Genomic DNA, 17,842 nt, shown 5'->3' on the forward strand with positions numbered 1-17,842 from the left:
GCGGGATGCGCGTAATGGAAACCGGCAAGAAGGAGGTAGAAGATGAGATATGAGGAGACTATGGATGCAGTCGGGCTGCGAGGAATGTGACAAGTGCAGCGATGTGCAGACGTCGGGGGAAAATTGCGAAGAAACGAGCAAAATTCGCAAATTGCTCCGAGCGAACGGAGATGCGGTCGGAGATAAGCTAAGGATGTAACGAAGTGAAGTAGCGGCGCGACGGAGAGCTTCGAAAGCTTAGACGTTCAGGTCAACATGTCGGCGGGAGTACGTGATGCGTTTAAAATTGTACTATAATTCCTTTAGTAGAAATTAATTTCACTTCCTGACTCAATATATCTATATACTATACATTCAAAAAAACGGAAGTGAAAAAACACGCACTAATATAAATGATATTCGGAATGTAAGTACAAAAAGTATTTCATTTTATGATTGATAACGTAGTCAAATCATAAATTTCAATGATTTTTTTGGTCATTGAAAGGAGTTATTTCGATTGAAAGGTAATAAAGGTTTGACGAGTGATATCTATTTTGAAATCTAATCCGTCAGAAGCTTTTAAGTGAATCACTTTTCAGAGAGATTCCGCAACAGATTAAATGCATCTAAACAATTTTAAATTATCGGCATATAGAGAAAAACTGAAATTTGTAACTACCGTAAGTATGTTAATAGTAAATAACGTGATGAGTAGAGGGCCCAGGCTGAACCCTTGAGGAACCTCCAAAGAGGTAAACTATTATTTGGACAATTTGCCGCCATATGTTACGAACTATTCAAATAACCCAAAGAATTATTAAGCTAGCTCATCAGAGTAACAGAGGTCCAACAATTTTTTCACGAATAAGTAAAAAAAAAGACCTGCACTTATCAATAGTAATATCTAATTTTTTAATAATAATTTCACTCTTGGAGTTGTTGTCAATACTTTTTATTAACAATAGGAGTAATTAAATTAAATTATAAATATAAATCAACAGTAAGGATATTGTTTTTCAAGTAATATACAGAGTTTACTATAACAACATTATTATTATTATTGTTTTAGTTTTAAATATTAGAAGACAGACATTATTACTCGGAATTTCATATCAAAAAATTAAACTTAATTTCAGTTAGTTAAGGTCAGCAGTTATATTATAATACCCTAACTATTATATATTAAAATACATAAAATAAACGTTCATTCAATAATCTTATAATGCACAGTGTTTGTCAAAGCGATATAAAATACATAAAATATATGTATTGTATATAAGAATATATCATATTTAATTTTTTTTTCGGTAGTAAATTTTAAGCATTTTAATAATGCTTCTTTAATTAATTTAGGTCTACTACTTCAGGATTGGCAATGATCTAAATGGTCTTTGGACTAAAACGACGTGAAGAAAAAGTACAATATAAGAATTCCTAATTTATTGTGATAAAGAAAAACTCAAATACTATATCTCTAATATTTTATATTAATAATTACTGTATAAATATTATTTTATTTTATATTAATATTAGTGCTAAAATGCAATCTTTTTTATTATTACTTATTTTTTCGCTTGCGAATAAGCTTTCTCTCTAGAGAATTTTCCGTTATTACGTACAAAGTTTCTGACCACAATCTTAGCAATAACAATAGAAAAAATCTTTTCATTGTAAAAGTTATACCTTTGTTTCACCATTAAATGTGTATTGACTCTGTCTGTTTACTTTGTATAGCAATACATAAACAATTTTCAATTCGCATGGCACATCATGTAAATTGATTTAGTCCAATATCAGATGCACGCATAATGCACAACGAGGCGTTTGACGAATTTATGATAATGAGAACATGTTTGTTCATGCTTGTATCAACGAGTCGTTCGACCATAATATGCATATTAATGATCGCATCAAAATAAACGAACTCGTACAATCGAAATTGGAAAATTTTCAGATCGGGGTACGGTCATTGCTAATCATTAATTCACATTGTGGAAATGGGCGGTGTGGTTTAAATTTGGCGGCCCGTAAAGTTAATTAAACGGTTAACGCATACATAAAATTTTACTGAAATAAAAAAAAAACTATCCTATTCGAATGAGGGAATATTTAAACTAGCGAAATATTTGATATATATGTTCCTATAAAATAATTTGTTAGATTAAACTATAAAAAAATTTTTACATGTTTTAAATTTTATGTTTTTTAAGAGATTTATATATATATTTTTTTTATTTTTAGTTTGAAGCGCTTTTTAAGGGCATGTGTTTAGTATATTTTTAATTGGACATCCCCTATTCTTAAAATTATATATGTATATATTATAAAAGCGAACAAATCGAAAACATCCGCAAACCATTCTAGTTAAACGAGTTGACTTTAGATTTTGCACATATGCGGTGAAGTGAGTGTTTGTCAGTGTTAAGCTTTCTCAAAGACGTTTGCCTAATGTATCGGAATCGAGATTAAGAAAATATAAGACGGTCGTCAAGATCTAGAAGAGGTGCTCGGTGAGAATAACCTCTCAATTTTGCGTTACGACTGCGGGAAATTGAGAGATCGTATTGAGAAAATATGGAGACGATAAGAAAGCACGGCGAAAAAGAGAGAGAAAGAGGATAACCCAACTAAGGATATTTATAGGCAATATTAAATTATCGGGTGTAAAAGTGGAAAAGGTACGATGCCGAAGCGTGTATGCCAACCAACTAGTTCCTGTAAACAAGACCATAAATCAAACGCTTCTCAACCAATATACAACCACCTAAGCGAGTCTCGAATATAATAAATTAAAAAATAATACTGTGAAGAGACTTGCTACTGCTACTTATAATGTTATCAATATTAAAGATATTGTTAGTTTATCAAATCCTATAACATATTTTTATGATTTTCCACATGCAACGAAGCAATAAAACTCGAGGTGCATTTTATTACCTCTTATCTGGTTCATAATAAAATTTGCGTATAAAGAACCTATCTAGCAAAAAATTAGATTATATTTGTATATTCTGGTAAGAATATAATCTTTTAAGCTCTTCTACCCATATTCCTACGATCTCGACTCGTGATACATTTAATATTCCATAATGTATGTCAGTAGTGTGACGTCGCATTTCTACAGCTTCGCATTTTCTTTTCCTCGTGTCTAGTGGGAATTTAAAAATGCATGCAGTGAAAAAAAAAATTTTTGGGATTGCATATCATAGTGATAAATAAATAATATGAAAATGGAGTTTGTTACTACACATATAAATAAATGTTTCCGGTTATGTTATTCAATATAACAAAGTTATTTTAGAAGTAAAAATATAAATAATTTTAATTGTATAACTCAATATTGATTTTATGTTATATGTTTATATTTTTAATCTACAAGTTGATACAAAATTTAATTAAAGAAGTGAGAGGTTAAAATCTGCAGCAACGCTGACACATAAACAATCGTCGAAAATCGTTTAATACAAAATCGCCGCGGTATCTTGTGCTCAATTTTCCAGCTTTCCACGCTTTAATGTCCGCCGTAAACCCGCGTTATAAGCCATAATTGTCAATGCGGACGAGCATATATTACTTTTCGATTCCGGGGCCGGCGCCAGGAATTAAATTGGCTATTCGGTCGGCGGCGTAAATAAAATCCGCGCGGAATTATAGAGTTGACTGAACCGACGAACGGGGGCCTACCTCGCCGGAGCGTGCGCCCCCCAAAAAAATATACACGGCAGCGAAGCACCCCCGCGAAGGTTTACGATAGGCGAAAGGCGATGATCGTAAACGGGGCGGTTGTTAACAATTTATTGCGGGCCGTAAACGGTACGAGTTTGCATGCGGGCCATCATTCGACTTTAAGGCAATCATTGGCAAGAATTCCGGCGAATGCTATGTGAAATATTCAAAAGTACCTTTGAGCACATAAGTATGTCGAGGTACTTGGCGCCTTCTATCTATTCACTTTCCTGAAATAGCTTTTAGACACACAATGAATTATACAGACATTTCAGGCGCATAATTGTCGCGTTGAAAATACATTTTTCAACAAATAAATATATGTTTCATATCAATGAATAAATTGTGAATAGGCTCATTTAGTGCCTTTTTTGTCATACGCAATTTTTTTAAACTTTTAAAGAAACGAAAATTAACTATTTGGTCCACGTTATATCGCCCTGTTAAAAAGTTTGAACTCTTAAAACGAAAATATGACATTTTCCTAAAAATGGACCAACAATGAATTAAACTTACATTAAAAAATGATCAAAATGATCTGTTGTACACAATTCAGAATTAAAAACAGTTGCTGAAAGCAAAAAAATGATATGCGAATGTTTCTTTAACGGAATTATCGCACAAAAAAATAATACCTGCATTTTTTTAAGCTGCGGATAAAATATAATTTTGAAACTAAAATATATTTGCAAGAACTAAGCAAAGTTAAATTGGGTCGTATTTCTTATTCTACAAATGCGTGTTACGTTGTTAATCGTACAAGTAAATAAGTGAGGAACCGCAATAAGCAAAAAAACTACCTTAATAGTATTTTTTCGATGCTTTTAGAAATTTGCTTTTAGACTTTTAAAAGTAACAGAAATATACGTATTTAATTCCTTACTCTAATATCTTCACTTATGAATGATTATGAATTATTTAATAAAATATTTGGTTTTTATGACACAACGCTGCTGTGATATTAAGTTGTAAAAGTAAAATTGAAAAATCAGAAACGATAAAAATTAACATGTAAATCGAAGATTTATAACTTTAAAACTTTAAAGCATCAGATATTTTAAATATAGATGTGTCACTAAAGTGTGTCAAAAGGCATAACGTATTCAAAACAGTAAATGAAGGCTGTTAAAAATACAAAAAAATATTATAAAAATTAAAGAACTGACATATATAAATTCTGTCTCATAAATCTTCTAAAGAGAGATTATTGAAAAATATTTAATAGATTTCTAATTTAAGTATTGACAAATAAAGTGATAAACAATTTTTTTTATTAAGCTGAAAATGTAACTAAAAAAATATTATGAATATAAACTTCATTGCTTTGTATTCGATACGAATTTAAATATTTTTTTATCTACTGAAACTTTAAGAATATCATTATTTATTTTACATATGAATTATAAACATTATTTAATATAATTATATCCAAAAATCACTGACAGACCGATCTTTTATTCAAAATATATTCTGGGATTTGTATCCGACATTTAACATTTGATCGTACTTAACGAACCACTACCCCTGGTCGGCGAGTGGGGGATTTATTACCTGCCGGCCAACCCAGAACGACGCCTGTAATTCAGCTAAATTGGAACAAACAGTATGACAATAATTGCGACTACGTAAGTGGCTTTAGCAGCATCAAGACTTTAGTAAAGCGCACAAAATAGAAAAACAATATCAAAGTTATGGCTCCTGATTTTGAGTACTATATGACAAAATTTGAGCACAATATACATAAAATAAGGACGGTAAATTGCGATTGTGAGTACAATTTACATCACTATATGATGACCAAACACTGGAGCAGCAGTGGCATGAATATACCTGTCAAAACTAGAGTTGGGAGTAAGTGACCATTGCTAAGAATCCCACTCAAATAATATAAACTCGAAAATACGTTTACGTAGTGTCAAATATTTTATTATAAAATACTAATTTATTTATATTTTTATAAATAGCTTTAACTCGAAATATTAAAGATATGTATATATAGCATATTGTGCAATAAAGTGATATAGTAAAGTGCAATAAAACCTTATAATGTAGTATAAAATATTATACCATAACAATGTTGGTTGCATCTAGGCTACATGGGTATATTAAACTTAAACCATGAATCATTTAATTACTCGCATAAAAATAAAACTTTAAGCTTTTCTTTGTAACTTATACGTTGATGTATGAGTTTTGATTTTTTATGAGACTAGCTAAAATATACTTTATTCATTTTTAATCTTTTACTAAGCATAATAGTCGATACGTCCAATGCGTTTTAACTGAGAAAACACAATCAACCCCTACAAGTAAGTAGTAAAACACCAGACTAAAATCCAAGTCATTAAAACAGTAATAAAAGTCCTAAAATTGATTTTATCAATTATAGCTAAAAATTATTAGATGTTAATATACAAGACCTAGCTTTATTTTATTAAATATATATTCATTACGATATGCATCCGTAAGCTTAAGAAAATACAGGAAAACCTAATTTGCGATGATCAATGGAAATTAATATTATATTATAATTAATAATTCCAATCATCCATAAATTTATTATATATTATATATATATATTATACATAAGGGTTCATTAAGAGGTTTTACAGATATAAGTCATCAACTTGTATATGTAAAATACACTCATGTTTAAAAAGACTCGCGCTTTATATTATATAAATACTTTTATATGAACCGTTTGTTTTGAAATAAATAAATGTACAAACATACATTAAAATAAAATATACGAATATATTTTTCAAGCAAATAACTATCATAATTCATAATGATAAAAATTGTTTTACTGCTATTTAGGAACTAATTTTCAAGTATAATTATATAAACATGTCTATATATTGGTAGTATATAAATATTTATTTATAAATACTGTTATAGATTTTTATCTTTTATTTAGTAATTTATTTATTTAATTTTTTACAAGAAAAACATTTTTGGGCCACAGCCCCAGGAAATAATTTGTATTTTAAAATGGATTAATATGCAGTTCTTAAATTATTAAAAATTCACACAATCTAACTATATAAACAAAGCTTTCCAAATAAATAAAAAAACTTACCCAGTCCATATAAATTAAAGTCTGAAATATTAATAGTGACTACCATTACTTGCTTTTTATATTTTGTTTTGAATTGTACGTTGTATACAGCTTAGACTATTATATTTGTATTTATTTTAACTAAAATTTTATTTCTGTAATAAAACTTATATTTTTTATTGAACTTTGCACAAAAGAAGCATTCCATCGAAATTTTATATGTCGTGAATGTAAATTAGCAACAATTTTTAAGAATCTTGTAAATGCTGTTTATTGTTTATTGATAATGTTTGTATATTTTTTTATTCAATTACTACAACAGTGTTTCAAATTAGTTTCTTAATAATAATAAAAAAGGGTTTTCTTACTTTATTTTCAAAGTTAATATCATCTATACGATATTTCTTAAAACAGCTCTAAACTGTCTGTTTAGCAGTACATTATAATTTAAAAAATAAAAATAGTAAAGACTCGTTTTTCTTGTGGCTCATACTACGCTCTGATAATATATTTTCCAATTATTTTATTTATTGTTTAATTATAGATAGGTACAAAGTTGTCACTAATTAATAATTTAATTACAACAGCAATCTCAAAAAAATACTAATTTATCGTTTGGCTACTTGGCTACTAAGTATAACTTAAAAAACTATCCACTCGATATATAAAAATAAATAATCCTACACATCATTAACACTTTATACACAATAAAACGCACTCACTCTTTTAGACTTTTGAATTGAATTTAAAGATTCTTTATTTATAATAATTTATTGATTTTTACTGCAATTAGTTTACAATATAAAACAATTTATTAAAGCTATGTCAAATTAAAATAAATACAATAATTTTAGCACACATCTATACTATACAGTAATGGAATATTAATTTTGATTTTCATCCGCCCAAGCAATTGTTCTTGTCCTCCTCGATCTTGTTTGTGATCTTGAATTTGCACGCCTTGTCGGAAGTGGGTTCATTTCTCTCCTACGAATTGGTGCACTCCTTGATCTACTCCTGGACCTGTGTCCTCTTCGTCTGTTTCTGCGTCTTGCTTGGGTTGCAGCGGGAGCGGGCATGTTCGATAACTTTTGTCTGAAGAATGAAAAAAACAAGAAAAACAAATAAAAAAACATTATAAAAAAACATTTGAAATAAAATAATATTTAATATTATATGATTTGAAAAGCTATTTTACGACCAAAAGAATCGTTTACAACTTTAATTATTTAAAATAGTGTCATTAAAATAATGAAAGTTAGCAAATACTGAAATCCACAGAGGGCAAATATTAAATTAGTTTTGTAAATTATATTTTATTAAATTTAAATATACATTGTATAATTCAGGGGTAAACTGATTTTTTGACTTAGTGAGCTGTAGAATGTAGTATATAACTAACTCAATTGTGAAAACTACTATTTGATAGTGTGGTTGATTTTTCTGAAGTAAACCAACCGTAGTTTTATAATATTTTTTCCTCAAAAACTAGCTAATTACATGGATAAAATATCTGTTAGTCTAATGCTTTAAATATTATAATCTAATGCATTTCTTAGCAAATGTAATCATGTATGTGTAATGCTTGCACTACACTCTCTGGAAAGTGTCCGAACCGAAGTTCAAGTAGCGGCCACACTGCCACAAATTTTATATGCCGTCCGAACGGCGGGCGTGAATGACGTCCGCACGGCGACTGCTGTCATGTACAGCTGGCATATTTGCGCGCGATCAAAAAATGTGCTAAATAATCGCAATTTTTAAATTGTCATATTATTAAAATTACACTACGGATAATTATAAAAGTTTGTGTGGGCACTCACCAATACAATATCAGTGAAAACTTTTCGGTCGTAAATATTCAATTTACGCAAATTCTTTGTTGGCTTGTGCAAAATGCCATAAGACATAAAAATTATACTTCAGAATACGAACATCACAACTGTGACTATCCTAGAATTTGTCACCATCGATTCTAAATAAGAATTCGTTATGGTGTGACATTTATATAAACCGATCTAGGAAAATACATAAGGATATTCGAAACGATTTTTTTTAACAAAATCAAGTACCACTAATTATTTTTTTAATTATTAAATTTGATATGAAAAAAAATATAATAACGATATCTGTTAGAAGAATATACTATCAAAAATATAATTAATCCCTTTTGGTGCCCTAAAATATTCAAAAATGTCAGTAAGAGTCTGTTGAAGTCCCCGATAAGCATGTGGTATTATAACTTGACCACGTGACCACGTGCGTGTCAATCATAGGACGCATACGCGCATACTGAAATTGAACCGAGCTACTCGTTCTATCTCAGTTTGCGAAAAACCATATCATTATCTCTCACTCTCGACTATTATAACGAATACTATTTTAACGAAGCAGACTATTAGATATTATTATTTATACATATACAGTCTTAAAAACATTTTAAGTGATATTTGAATATTAGAAAAAAGTAAAAGTATTTACTTTACTTTCTCGGTAAAAGTACATTTTTGAGCAATTATATATTTTTCGTTTTATTTATATTAGCATAAACCTTTTGCACGATGTTGACACGCAAATAAATAAAATAAAACATTTTATCTCATGTCATGAAAAATATGTAAAGCATGATATGAAATTTTATCCAACTACGATTATTATTAAATACAACTGAAACGTTTTGGGCTTAATTGCAATAAAAAATGTAAGCATTTAAGTTTAATTTGAATTGTTGAAGAATTTGCTATTAATTTCTAAGCTAAATATTTTAACAAACACAAAGTTAATAATTAAAGAAAGCACTAAAGATCAAAAGAAATTCATTAAATACTTTAGAATGCCCATAGTGAAATTGTCCCTTTAACCGCAAGATGACTTTGTCATTTGAACCACGAAGGGATAGCAAGATATTTAAAATTTAGACTTTTAGAGGGGTGCATTTTCAAGGGTGGATGCGTCACCGCAAAAATTAAAAGACCCTTCACATAAAACAGTATTATTACATCAGTATGGTTCAAATCCTTAGCAAATTATCTTTAACAAGGCTTCTCCGCCATATTCCGAAAATTGATAGATAATTTCCTACATCATCTTCCATCGTAGGGAATCAATTCTCGTTTGTATCGTATACATTATTATTATATTGGAACGATGAAAAATACTATTAGGTTTCCGAAAAACGAATCTTATTTTTTTCGCTCGAAATCCTCTGCTAGAAATGACAAAGGGCTTTGCGCATTATTATTATTCTCTTGAAAGTCAAAGCCTTTTTTTCTATTAGGGCGATATTTTTTCTTGTTTTGTCGTCTTTACGCGTCATTTGCGAGACCCCCTTCAAAGTTGGGTTAAACTTTGCAAAGGAGTGTCCTTGCGTTGAAGTTATCGTTTTAAACGTATTCCTAAAGGTTCTTAATATATTATAATATAATATATACTAAAAATATTTTATATACACATACATATGCACATATGTATGTCTATAAAAATAACGTTAAAGTGATAATGGAAATGAGAGCACACACAAAGGACTCTGGGCTTTCCGCGTTCCACATTTTTATTATTTATGGTAACAGTATGTTAATACAAATCCACATTAATCTCGACGAGGTATCCCTGGCGTGTCATTCTCAGTCCAACCCCACGAGGGAAATTGGGGTGGGAATTGGCGGTCGAATGAGAAATGATTTTTGTATTCCACGCCTCATTAATTATTACGAATCGTATTGGTAATTGATTATACGTGAAAAACGATCTTGTCGTAAAAATAAAAATCGTTTTAGCTATAATAAATAAAATACAATAAATATTCAATCTAAATGTGAATCGATGAACCACATGACATATAGGGGTGAGTTATTTAATTTTTTTTTGAAAAAAATAATATAATATACTTTATAAAGTATAAAGCATTTGACACTCAAGAGGGGCGAGTATGCCAAAGAGATGACAACAAGGAAGGGGCGGGTTTTATTGGGTGATTATTTACCAAGAGGGGCAAAAGGATATGAGTCAAATTTGATATGGGGTAATTTGTACAATAAATTATGATTGTTTGGCGAATTGTTATTTTTTTACTGCCATTTATGACCGAATCGTTTTATTGCAGCTCGGTTAACTTCGTGAGTTACCGCAATTTTAACGTTTTAATATTACACAGTTAATATTTTGTAATTGACGTAAAAGTACATGAATCTTTGTAATTCAATGTTATGGTCAATCACTGCCATTTTCATTTCAATAAACTTAAAGATATTTACATTCGCTACTACTTCTATTTATTATCAACTTACTTAAAAAAATTAAAAGATTTTTTTTGCAATATATATCACAGAAAAATATGAGTTAAACCATCTGGAATCTAACATATGATTTATTGTGATTTAATTACCTAATAATATTACTTTCATCCCTTGGCCGTACTCGTTTTCCTATTCCTTACTATCCTTAAATTGTCTCTATTTCTAGTATTTAATCTACGTTCATCTTTATTTCTTAATAAAATACATATTTTTTAAACTTATATATAATAAAGGACGGAATAGCGTTGTCCGTAACGTCTCCAACTAGTAATTCCGAGGTTCGGGTTCGAGCCCAAAATGCGCTATTATTAAAAAAAAAACTGGCCCCAGCTGCAGTAACATCTATTGATTATAAATTGTAGAGCACATAATCATTTATAATTAATAATATAGTTGTCACCGATTCCTATATTATCAGTCTGGTGGTAAAAAAATACTTGTAGGTATTCATTATGTCTGATTGATTTACTCAGTTGGTATAGATTTGCAGTTGTAACGCATCGGGCTTACGCTTGTAAGCTAACAATGGAAGATTAAATTAAAAAATTTAAAATACTAAAACATTCATTTTTAATATTTATTGAACATTCAACCATTATAATCTATCAATTATACTTGTACAACTAGTAAATCTATTTTTATTTAAAACTTCTCTCATTTTCATACTTTTTAATATTGGCAACATCGTTTTATCTAATTTATTATATATAATATTTTTGCATAATAATTGGGGAATATAATACTATTTTTTTGTGTTTATACTTATATTTCTCATCCTAGATAATATACCCTTTTTTACTATTTTTTTAAAGTATTTAACTACAGTGATCCTTTAAATTATTAAAATAAAATATATAAATAAATCACACAAAAATCATATACACCCAATTATTATTTTACACGGTAGATACGTTTCACCAAAACTAGTGTAAAAAATAGAAAAATGAAAGATTATTTTTTTTTTAATTTAAAAAACCGTGTTATTTGAAAATAGAACAATATTATGGAATAGAAAATTGTGTTAAAAAGGTAATAATTAAAATATATAATAAATTCTACAAAATATTATTCATAGATATGTATTCTAATTAAGAAAATAATACATAATATTCATCGCTACCGGATACTTGTAATGTACTCGCACGTTTATGATGGACAGAACAAATAGGGTTTTCATCTTTAGAAATGTCTGACACGGCTAATGAAGACTTTTGTTTGTTATCGTCCTGTGTGGTTGAATTTCTTGTTATTAGGAAATCTATTATTCGCTTATGTTGTTTTATGTTTCAAAGGTTGTTAATACATTTCTTAATACATAGCCATACAAATCTGCATAAAGTTCGTTCTATGTCGTCATCATGACTGAAAAAATGCTGTTTCATACTCGTAGCAAATTTCAAGCCTATGTGAATTAAAGCAGCTGATAGTTGATAAATTTCACTATTACTTTATATATTATATTTTTATTTTGCATAACGTAATTAATAAAAGTTTTGTAGCTTGTTTTTTTGCAATATGACATATATATAATAATAATTCGTTATTTTTATTTGGGTGTAAATATCACAATCATTAATCACATTCATTAATGTTTTAGAATAAAAATATGTCACATTTAGCACAAACAGACTTAAAATTTTGTACGCGCTCCTCATAAGGTTCTTTCGGATAATCGTAACTGACAAAAAGTTATGAGTATTATAGGAATATATTTATTTGGAATAAATTAGTTAGTGGTGCTGGTCACTGAAATAAGAACTCCAAAAGCTGTCCATGAAAGACGATATTTTGTCAAAGACTTATTGTCCTAAAGAAAAAAGATTTGCCACCCGCAATTATAGAAATAGCTCAGTATTTATTAGTATTATATACGTTTTTATAAATATAATAATAAAAGTATTTCACTTTGGTTTAAATTGAACATTTCATATGCGGAAACTAATACCTTTTTAAACGGAAATTTAATACAGAATAACACTATATCATATGCACGATGATTTAGAATCAGACATCTATTATAATATATTTTTTACATGGCATTATATCACAGCTAACCTCCAACCCTTCTCCATATACATATCACTAGTTAGACTTTCCAATTTTGCCGTTTCTCGTAAATCAAACAGCGACGAAACAGTATTCTTGTTAAAACACATATATCACAGATTTATATTGCACTGTCTTTGCAAGTCGTCGTTGTTGGTTCGCCGAATCATAGGGCGTTAGTAGGGTTTATTTTTTATTATATTTTAAATTTATATCAATAAAGAATAATACATAAAAAATATTACATATTTGTAATATATCAAGATATATTTAAAATTATAATAAATAAATGCTAATATAAAAAATATGATAATAAAAATCTGCAAGCTTTTGTATTCAGACTGTGGTTACACTCTGTGCTTTATGATTTATGGCGATTTTCATAGCAGATTCTGTGCGGCAGGATGTAGAATAAGATGAGGTTGAGAATGATGGATCGTTTTGTGACAATTTTTAGACGTTTATGTTGTTTTCTTTGAATAAATGTCAACGAGTAGTTGAATGGGTTGAATACATATACACTTATGTACATATCGGATAAAAAACATTTTATAAGATATTAAAGCTGAAGTTTTAGAAACTGTTCGGACGATGCAAAGAATACCCTTGAGAATCGAACCGTAACAAACAAAGTAAAGTGGTACACCGCCGACCGTTTGACCACAAGTCCGACCCGGCTTGTACTTTATAACCCTACAACTCCCTAACGATTGATATTAATTAATGTGCTCCAAGTTTAAATTAATATATCACATTTATAAATTGAATTTCTATAATATTATTACATGGAAAATGTTAATGAATGAGATGAAAAAATAACTGTGCTCCACTTTAGTTAAGTCGTTGAGTATAATTAATCCAGTCCGTAAATCGCAAAGTAGGCCCGTGCTAAAAAAAATAAATGTATATACTTATACTATAACTTGTTGAGTCAAAGGGTAGTGCGCTAGGTTTGACCACTGTGCGAAAAACTTTCTGCGGTTCACTCGACTATAAATCTTGCAGGAAAACTAAAGGGATGTACCCAATGGCCCTCACTAGAACAATTCTCTTCTACAACCTCAGTCGTATCGAAAGGGGACAATGTCCAACGGTTTTCTTTCGACCGTATATTTCAGAGCAGATAACAGTCTGACGCTGTTTATATTGCTTACGTTAAATTTATTAAGTTAGTACCAACATACAATTTAATATCGTACATTGTTTATAATAAATTCTTCTACTAGACCCAGGGTCTATCACCAAGTTCAGATTGTCCCAAGACTAAACTTGGTGATTCAAATTCAATTAATTTTTTTAATATCTTTAGAGCTCTAAAAAAATACATAGCTCAAAAATTGTAAGTAAATATTAGCGAAAATTATTGTTTTATCAAAATAGCTCGCTAGTGTTAACGATGTTGTTTAAGGTTTTCTAACCCTAAAGGGCGTGACTTCGCAGTAAAAAATACGCCGATGGAATCTGGTAATAATTTATTACTTAAATTTATATGATGGGCGAGATCGTATTCTCCGAGCGGTGGTGGAGAAGCTGGCGGAGGGATGATGTCAGTGGAAGAACCGCAAAGGCCATGTAGGTGAGTCAGCAACGGTGTAGTGGAGGTTGGTCCCTCTGTTGCAGTCGTGTCTGGTGGAATCCCTCTCTGACGATGGCAGTCCATAGCAGCCAGTTAAAAATTGTGTGCGACTGAGATACAATGTTTAACTGGCTACTGGATATACCATTTAAAATTGTCGGAGAAAGATTATGTGAACGCAAACTATCTCTAAAGGAATAGAAAATTTGCAACTAAATGAAAAAATGACAACAAATGCTTCACACATTAAAAGTCTACATAACGGTAATTTTCTTGAATTATTTAAACCGTTAAGTAAATATAATTCAATATTGGCAGAGTATTTTTAAAAATTCGAGCTGCCAAAGAAGACAACAAAGTAATGCAGGTTCATTATCTTTCAACGAGAGGACAAAACGAGTTTATTAATATGTACGGTTTATTTGTTCAAAACGCGGCCATTTATGAAGTTTAGAAGGCTTAATATTTTGCTATTATTACTGATGCGACTTCAGATTCATCGCACAAGAAACAAACGACAGAAATTATTCGTTACGTTGAGTTCAGCGAATTTGAATTTTCAATTAAAGACGTTTTATATGTTTTGATACTTTTTTTAATAAAACGGGTCAAGAAATTGCTAGTCGACTTCTATATGTGTTACAGAAATTAAAATTTAATTTAATGTTTTTATAGATTGTATTATTTAAAATTTGATAACTGGATTTAATGCAGCAAAATAAATAAATATTGCATTATTTTCATGCGGTTAATCCTTAAAGAAAATTTAGAAAAAAGTCTCGAATCTATCCCGAAAATATTTTTTAAAATGTCATTTTAGTAAAATCATATCGGAATACATTTTTACCAGTAGATATTATATATTATTACTAGTGAAAATATAAATTATCTGGCAGATGCTAGTAAAATTGTATGATTTTAACTTTTCTATATGTAGTAATATATATATTTACATACTTATCATTATTTATTTACATCTGATGTATTATATATATGTGAATAATAAAGTGAATGTGTATTTTTGGTGAAGTTATATTTTCACTAGTAAAGGCAAAATACATTCTAACCAGTAGATATATATTTCTAGTAGCGAAAATATAATGTAACTGATATGCTGCTCTAAAATGTTTATAAAGCTCTATTTGACATGCTGTTCAAACCAAAACCTAACTTGATAAAAATTCTGAAACTAATTATAGTTTTGGGACAGTAATTAGGTCTAGTCAAAAACCCAAACTAAGCTAACTCATCTCTCAGGGGAAAATAATCGGAAGAATAAGTGCATACAGACATCGCATCCCACATATTGCTCCATAGTTTGTCTGCATTTTGATATTACACTATGTTTTAAAAATATGATAGCTATCCTTACCGATATTACTATGGACTACTTATTTAGGAGGGCTGATCAAAGTATATTAAAACCGAATTTTGTTCAATAGGAAAGCGCAAAAACAATTATCACTTCTCAGAAGGCAAAAATTCACGTCAAAAGCAATAAAATCGTGTCGGCGCCGTCGCAGTGGGAACGCTCGGTAACGAGCGTTCTCACTGTGGTTTTATTTAGGGTAATTCTTATCAAATGAAAAATATACGCATTCAGTATATTCATTCAGCAAAACATATAAAAAAGATTATCTAGTTTCTATTTTTATGCCTAATTAAGAGGTCATGAGATATCGGCATTAAATAAACGACCACCTATTTACTTTGTTGAATATACATATGTAACTACGAATACTTCTAATAAAAGAACGTGACAGACAAATTCTCCGTTAAAAAGTATCACTCGTGACGCAATCCGGTTACGTGGGCGGGTTAAAAAAATCCGAGCGTCACAAAAGTATACATTGAAATTTCCCCCGTAATATTGACTCTTTGACGGCAACGCAAATCTAACCATGATAAACGACTTCTTGGAAATTCTGGCTCGTTAGCTTTTTCGGCATACACGTGCCCGTGTAAAAATCGATGTCCGATGAGATTCGCGTTCAAAAACGACGGTGATCTTGTACAGCATCCCACGAGGGTTGGCAAAAACTCGGTGACCCGTATCTACCTTCCTTCGAGCTTAGTCAGGGTATCCAGGTCTGACGAATAAATATAAAAAGGGGTGCCCGAAAGCTTTGCGACAACGTAAAAAAGGGCTTCGGGGTGAGTGTGCCATTTAAATTGTTGACTAAATGCCGTAAACTTTTTTGTTTAGTGACTTGATAAGGTACTAGAAAATGTGTGTTGGTATAAGCTTGGACAATAATAAAATTATTTAATATAAAATGTGTATATAAAATACCTTTGCCCTTATTTAATAGCACAATATTATTATCTAAAAACAGACATAAATTATTTTTAAAAAGCTTGACAAATATAGTATAATATTAAGTAAGTGACATTAAACGCCTTTGACGTTAAATCTATCAATTAAGTAACTCTTTCATATTAAATTCACCCACTAAACGTTATTTCAATTTTATAGTGTTAGTTCAGAGCAAGTTCAACAGTATATCTATAAAGTTTTCCATCTTCATTGGACACACTCCAAAGCAGCTTTAAGTTGGCTGCGTCGAAATACGATTAGATGTACCTTGAAATCGTTTGATGTCTGGCATCGGTCTGGAATATAGGGGAAGGGTGACAAGAAGTTTTGCTTATTTTCTATCTACAAACATAACTTAAAAGCCGCATTCAGATAGATTTTCGGCTGACAGGTTTGCCATTTTAACGGTCAATTTTGTATGTATTATACACGTGTATTTTCCGATCGAAATAATAAAACGCGTGAAATACACTTCGAGTGCGGACGTTTATTGCGAAAATAAAATATTGTTTGATTTCAGACGCTTAATAATGCAAAGGGTTATACGTGCATGGGGATGGAAGAGCTTTCAGTCCAGACGCTCTTTTGGGGATAGTTGCGAGCTTTTTTTTGTCTACACAAACGTCGTAGACTGCACGTAGAATTGCTACCTAAAACTTTTTTTAATAAAAATAAAAGAAAATCGACGGTCAAAGCACAAGGGTTTTCTATATACATATAAGTAAATATTTATTTTAACTGTCTCATTGTGTAAGCTTTTCTACAAATATTTAGATATGATACATTCTTTAAAAAAATATATAATATGCAAATATTATTTTTATAAATATCATTATATTATA

At 29.9% G+C, this 17,842-nt stretch overlaps 1 long non-coding RNA gene across 1 annotated transcript in view; it reads right to left on the reverse strand.

Moving 5' to 3' along the window:
• Nucleotides 1-7,521: 7,521 nt before the first annotated feature.
• Nucleotides 7,522-17,842, reverse strand: part of LOC148227284 (uncharacterized) — an 89,672-nt gene continuing 79,351 nt past the window's right edge. The window contains exon 3 of the long non-coding RNA XR_015812050.1: nt 7,522-7,861. This is a non-coding gene — a long non-coding RNA (uncharacterized LOC148227284). The remainder of the gene's footprint in view (nt 7,862-17,842) is intronic.

Source organism: Plectrocnemia conspersa, unplaced genomic scaffold (assembly GCF_051122295.1).
Source record: "Plectrocnemia conspersa isolate PC_06_02 unplaced genomic scaffold, ASM5112229v1 ptg000013l, whole genome shotgun sequence".
Taxonomy (NCBI): domain Eukaryota; kingdom Metazoa; phylum Arthropoda; class Insecta; order Trichoptera; family Polycentropodidae; genus Plectrocnemia; species Plectrocnemia conspersa.